The sequence below is a fragment of the Trematomus bernacchii genome, unplaced genomic scaffold (assembly GCF_902827165.1).
Source record: "Trematomus bernacchii unplaced genomic scaffold, fTreBer1.1, whole genome shotgun sequence".
NCBI lineage: Eukaryota > Metazoa > Chordata > Actinopteri > Perciformes > Nototheniidae > Trematomus > Trematomus bernacchii.
The window spans coordinates 38,078-44,077 of NW_022987532.1; the positions used below are offsets into that span (position 1 = coordinate 38,078).

The 6,000-nt window shown below is 40.7% G+C and overlaps 1 protein-coding gene across 2 annotated transcripts in view; it reads right to left on the reverse strand.

Moving 5' to 3' along the window:
- spats2 (spermatogenesis associated serine rich 2) overlaps positions 1–2,879 on the reverse strand; it is a 33,413-nt gene extending 30,534 nt beyond the window's left edge. Inside the window, exon 1 of one of the 2 annotated variants that reach the window (XM_034122494.1) lies at positions 2,764–2,879. The gene's annotated coding sequence lies outside the window, so the exon portion shown is untranslated. Of the gene's footprint in view, positions 1–2,759 lie in introns of both variants that reach the window. The other variant, XM_034122495.1, reaches the window with a different exon arrangement.
- Positions 2,880–6,000: the final 3,121 nt, after the last annotated feature.

Below are 6,000 nucleotides of genomic sequence, written 5' to 3' on the forward strand. Positions count from 1 at the left end.
CTGCTTAAAGTCAGGATTTAAAAAAATTGGAAGAATGTGTGGATTGAAGGTCTTATAAACTGTTTAGAAATATGTTTCAATCAGTACAACGGTTTTTAGATCTCATGAAAAATCTAATTTATATCCATCGTCAAGGTCTAGATTTTCTCCAAACAATAAGATAATAACATTCGTGGTAATTAGAGACAGTGGATCAGTGGGGTGGTGCGTTGATATTTTGGTCAGGGGAGCACTGGTTCAATCCCAACTGCAGTCTCTGCGTAAAAGCATCTAACAAGTGACAGTAATGTAATCTCTTAAACTGCCTTTTTAAATTAGGAAAAACGTTGTTGTTAATTAAATGTCTTCAAATGAGCAGAACTCAAAAAACCTGAGACAGAAAAGTCTGTTTGCACTCGAGAAGTAAATAAAGGTAGATATCTGTTCTGCCACAGCGTCACACGGACGATATGAAACGTGGAAGTTTACTTTGAGTTTGATCAGAAATAGTTTTCACAGCTTCTTCTCCCGTGTGTTCAGTTTCAGTTTATTCAGAAACTCTCAGATGAAGTCTGGTGTGTGCCTGATAAGATATCTGCAGCTGGAGATCAGGGGTCAACACCGAGCAGAGTTTAAATAAATATTTACTGACTGATTGTAGAGAGTTTAAAACGTGCATGCATTACCTGCACAAATATAACATGACTTTATTCCATAGGTTAGATTCAATAAATACCCACTATGTGTTCATGTTATCCAATGTGAGTTAATAACGTGTAATCCCTTGTGTTGCATGACTGTGTGTAATGATAACATCTGATCACTTTCATCTGAATTTAACATTTAAGCCTCATTTCACACGAGTTGGCTAGAAATCCAGAGGCTGTGTTAGTAGTTTCTAATGTTTTTAGAAAGCTGGTTCTTACCTTTTTATACCTGAAATGTGTAATTATTAGTTAAGGTTTTTAATACGAGTGCCCACTTTTTGTTACCGTTTTATTTTATTTTAATACTGTCTTTATAATATATATATATATGGAGGGATGAAACCCTCTTTAATGGTCACACATGCAGAGCACACAGCGCACACAGCGCACACAGTGAAATGTGTTCTCTGCTTTTAACCCATCCTAGCACCGGGAGTCTAGCACCGGGAGTCTAGCACCGGGAGTCTAGCACCGGGAGTCTAGCACCGGGAGTCTAGGACCGGGAGTCTAGTACCGGGAGTCTAGCACCGGGAGTCTAGCACCGGGAGTCTAGGACCGGGAGACTAGCACCGGGAGTCTAGCACCGGGAGTCTAGGACCGGGAGTCTAGGACCGGGAGTCTAGTACCGGGAGTCTAGCACCGGGAGTCTAGCACCGGGAGTCTAGTACCGGGAGTCTAGCACCGGGAGTCTAGCACCAGGAGTCTAGCACCAGGAGTCTAGGACCAGGAGACTAGCACCGGGAGTCTAGCACCGGGAGTCTAGTACCGGGAGTCTAGTACCGGGAGTCTAGCACCGGGAGTCTAGCACCGGGAGTCTAGCACCAGGAGTCTAGCACCAGGAGTCTAGGACCAGGAGTCTAGTACCAGGAGTCTAGCACCAGGAGTCTAGCTCCAGGAGTCTAGTACCGGGAGTCTAGCACCAGGAGTCTAGGACCAGGAGTCTAGGACCAGGAGTCTAGGACCAGGAGTCTAGCACCAGGAGTCTAGCACCAGGAGTCTAGGACCAGGAGTCTAGCTCCAGGAGTCTAGTACCGGGAGTCTAGCACCGGGAGTCTAGCACCGGGAGTCTAGCACCAGGAGTCTAGTACCGGGAGTCTAGCACCAGGAGTCTAGTACCGGGAGTCTAGCACCGGGAGTCTAGCACCAGGAGTCTAGTACCGGGAGTCTAGCACCAGGAGTCTAGCTCCAGGAGTCTAGCACCAGGAGCAGTGGGCAGCTATTGCACAGCGCCCGGGGAGCAATGGGAGTGGGGGGGAAGGGGGTTGTCCGGTGCCTTGCTCAAGGGCACCACAGCAGGGCAGGAGGTGAACTGGGACCTCTCCAAGTAGCAGTCCACACTCCATTTTTAGGTCTGGTCGGGGACTTGAACCGGCGACCCGACGGCACACAGTCCAAGCCCCTACTGACTGTCTTTTATACCGTTATTTAGTGTCTTTAAACTTCTTTTGCACACTGTTTTTATACTGTCTTTTATTTTTACTGTTTTCATGCTATTTTTATACTGTTTTGAACAATTTTCATACTGTGTTCATTGTGTTTTTTTTACTCTCTTTCCTACTGTGTTGTTGTTTGTTTATACTGTCTTTTATACTTCCTTTATATCATTTTTATACAGTATTTTGCACAGTTTTTCTTACAGTCTAATATCCTGTTTTGTTGTGAATCCATCAATAATGCCTCTTCACTAACATTACGTAAATCTCAGTTTTCTTCTAATAAATACATTCTGGTTCTGATTTGTCTGCAGGAGTCCGCAGGTTACCATTAGCTTGCTAGCATTACCTAACACTAAATGATTAGCTTTGTTCTGCTTGTCCCCTACGTGAAACAGCGCATTCATTAACCATCAAATCCTCAGAAACACAAATGACTAAATGCATCATGAAGTAAAAACGCCTTTTTCCCGGAGGCACCAATAACGCATCCTGAGTTAGCATCTCTGGTTAGCATTCAGCTAGCTCTCATTATCAACTGATGTGAAGCTAGCCACCGTTAGGCTAAATAACGCACCATTAAAGCAGTAATAATGAGGTATAAGATGGTGTGTTAGTATATATAGATTATTAGATGTACCTACGTGTTGTTGAGAGGTGAACGGAGCAGTAGGTCCAGTTTCCTCCGGGTCTGAAGCCGATCTGCGGCTCTGCTTCTCAGGGAAATATTTTCCTCCTCCGGGTTGCCAGGTAGAATTCAAAAGATCCTCCCTTTATTTAAACAGGCAGTTTCTAGTCGCTTCTAAAAAGGCTTCATGCCAAAGTGTGTCGTTTATAAAGTGATGCAATCTTTGTTCAGCTTAACCAATGTGTGATTAACAAATGTATTCAGTGTGATAAGGATCATGACGTTAGTTCCGTTACTTGTTTTTTAAAGCCACCATTTCTTCTTCTCACATGAGGTTTTCACTTTGCAATTAACCAAGTGTTCTTCTTTTTGAAAAACCACTTCTGCATTCATAGCTTTTACAAGTATTTGTGTGGTATCTTTACACAAATAATATGGCACCATGAAGTTAGAACATGTGGGTGGTTCATGTGTAAAAAATGACTTGGGCACGGGTGTTTTTAAAAGAAGAAGCTTCCCTTTTCCTGTAGTGTGTTCTATAGGTTTGTGTGCATGTACATGATCTGCTGAGAACTCTTTAAAGTAGAGACACTACATACTGATATACACCTGAACATCAGCAGGAGAGGACTCTTTAAAGAAGAGACACTACATACTGATATACACATGAACATCAGCAGGAGAGGACTCTTTAAAGTAGAGACACTACATACTGATATACACCTGAACATCAGCAGGAGAGGACTCTTTAAAGTAGAGACACTACATACTGATATACACCTGGACATCAGCAGGAGAGGACTCTTTAAAGTAGAGACACTACATACTGATATACACCTGAACATCAGCAGGAGTGGACTCTTTAAAGTAGAGACACTACACACTGATATACACCTGAACATCAGCAGGAGAGGACTCTTTAAAGTAGAGACACTACATACTGATATACACCTGAACATCAGCAGGAGAGGACTCTTTAAAGTAGAGACACTACATACTGATATACACCTGAACATCAGCAGGAGAGGACTCTTTAAAGTAGAGACACTACATACTGATATACACCTGAACATCAGCAGGAGAGGACTCTTTAAAGTAGAGACACTACATACTGATATACACCTGAACATCAGCAGGAGAGGACTCTTTAAAGTAGAGACACCACATACTGATATACACCTGAACATCAGCAGGAGAGGACTCTTTAAAGAAGAGACACTACATACTGATATACACCTGAACATCAGCAGGAGAGGACTCTTTAAAGTAGAGACACTACATACTGATATACACCTGAACATCAGCAGGAGAGGACTCTTTAAAGTAGAGACACTACATACTGATATACACCTGAACATCAGCAGGAGAGGACTCTTTAAAGTAGAGACACCACATACTGATATACACCTGAACATCAGCAGGAGAGGACTCTTTAAAGTAGAGACACCACATACTGATATACACCTGAACATCAGCAGGAGAGGACTCTTTAAAGTAGAGACACTACATACTGATATACTGATAATATGTCCTCCTTAAGTTACATTGTAAGGCTTTAACTTGTCATGTAGTACTTAAAGTTCATAGTATTTCTATTTCTTCCCAGGATCGTCTGTCGCCTCTGACTGCCTCGTGCTTTGTTTAGGGGGAAAGATTAGAGCAGATCCAATCTTTTAAATTCCCGAGCTGCTATCTTTACAGCAGGGTGGATTCCTGAGAGTGTATCTGATAAACATGTCAGAGGTGATGTGAGCTCCAAAAATAAAGTAAAACGTGTCCCTGATGTCTGTGAGATCTGGGGCAGACCAACACCTCTCTGCCTCCGGGACAATCCTCAGGATCACAGGAGGAGGAAAGTGACTCAAAGCTTTGTGTGCAGCGGCCTGATATATGACATGTGGGACATCTCATCTTTACAGTACATAAGATTCCTTTAGTGACGCAGAGACTGAACTACTCAACCTTTGACCTGTGTTTACAACGTGCTGTGTCAGTTACTGCAATGAATTACATAACAAACAAGTATACATGTTTGTATATGTCAAAAGGGTTGGAGGAAGTGTTTAGATCAAATACTGAAGTCAAATGAAACACAGCAAAAATACAAAAAAGGTTAAAATGTCTTTTTTGTATGTGACTAATAATGATAATGGATCATAAGGCCATTAGAAAAAGAAGCATATCTGAATAAAAAACCCCAATAATGTTTAAAATATATAAATATAAATACAAATATATTAATATTATGCATAATAATTGTTTTTGGTTGTGTTTATAATTGTGGGAGTCTTAACATATGTTTTACATTTACATTAAACATCCTCTGAAACTCGGAGTGAAAGTAATTTAGCTTTAAATGAACTAGGCTATATAAATAAATACGTTTTTATTTAATTAACATATATTTAAGAGGCTGCGGATCAAACCTGGCAACCCGCGATCCACGTCGTCATTTCCGAAGAAAAATAGTGTTCGCTCGATTTGCATCCTCGCACCGCCCGGAACTCTACATCCCAGAAAGGTGTTTTAACACGAGCCGCCCTGCGCTTCGTCCTCATTGGAATCATAACATTGGAACAGATGCAAATAGTCTTTGCACAGAACAAGGAAACACGGTTTGCATCTCACCAGAGAGTGCACAGAGTAAGAAAGAGCATTCATTCACAGAACGAATATCAGGTGCAGGGTTTAGACCTTTATATATACAGTCTATGGTTTAGACACATGATGATGATGATGATGATGATGATGATGATGATGATGATGATGTCGTGTTCCGTTCTTATGTTTGTTCCTTTCGTTTCTATGATAATCTTCAATTTCTGCCTCATGTTAATAATAATAATAATAATAATAATAGATGACATTTGTATAGCGCCTTTCAAGGGACCCAAGGCCGCGTTACATGGTGAACAAACAAACAAACCAACAAAAGGGGCAAACAATAAAGTAAAACATGTAATAAATAGCAGTAGAAGTGGAAGCAGGGAGCTGTGGTGGGTTAGGGGTCAAAGGTCATGGTGAACAGGTGAGGTTTTAATGATGACTTGAAGATGTTGTTATTGTATTCATGTTTCTGTGGTCTTCATTTGAACTTTTGTTCTTTCTTGTGAAGCACTTTGTGAATTGTATTTCTGTCAAAAGTGCTATAATAAATAAACCTATTATTATTATTATTATTATTATTATTATTATTATTATTATTATTATTATTATTATTATTATTATTATTATTATTATAGATCAATACAGA